An 843-nucleotide genomic window follows, 5' to 3' on the forward strand; every position below is an offset into this window, starting at 1 on the left:
CCTTTCCTGCTGCAGGCTGGGGTGACAGCATCTCCTCCTTGTGACCATGGCCCAGCTTCCCGTCACATCCCTCTGGGGTGACTTTTAATGCAGTGGCAGAGTCGGACTCTCGCAGTATGAAGACACAGCAGCTACAGCAAACAAGACCCACATGCCGGCTCCTGCCCTGGGAGATGGGCTTGTCCTGGGGACAAGGCTGCTGGGCAGGGGTGACAGAGGGAGCCCCAGTATCTCCTTGGCCACAGCCCGTGCCAGGATGAGCTAAGCCAGCTCACCTCTGCCTCCATCCTTCCCCTCTTGTATCCATACTCTGGAGAGAGAGAGAAAAATCCTCTCCATCCCTCCCTGCAGTAACTACACCCTGGGGAGGGGAGCCTTTCTCTGCCCCTTTCCCCCTCTCCCCCCAGGTTGAGGTGGCAGAGGCAGTGGCAGGGCCACCCCAGGGCGGTGGGGCTCAGCCCCTGCACAGAGCTGGGTGCCTGCCAGCAGCAGGGCAGGGAAGGGCTAAAGTCTGCAGGGAGCCGTGTGAAGCCATGGGGAGGTGAGAAGGGCTCTCCCGGTCCCTGCAGCCAGCGGTCTCTGTGCTTCAGCTGGATCTGCTGTGATGGCAACAACTATTAAATATGATGGTTCATGGAGCAGGGCTGCTGTGCTCTTTGTGTCCCACCACAGCGGGCTTGGCTCATTCCTTCCCTTGAGACCCCAAGAGAAGCTGGAGCATCTCAGGTTTGGTGCAAGAGCCCCAGTTGCTATCCTTGGAGGCCAGAAATCATCATATGATGATCAGAAGGGACAGCTGGAGGTCACCTACTCCAGCCCCCACCCAAAGCAGGGCTTCCCCTT

The sequence above is a fragment of the Antrostomus carolinensis genome, unplaced genomic scaffold (genome assembly GCF_000700745.2).
Source record: "Antrostomus carolinensis isolate BGI_N321 unplaced genomic scaffold, ASM70074v2 scaffold11306, whole genome shotgun sequence".
Lineage (NCBI taxonomy): Eukaryota > Metazoa > Chordata > Aves > Caprimulgiformes > Caprimulgidae > Antrostomus > Antrostomus carolinensis.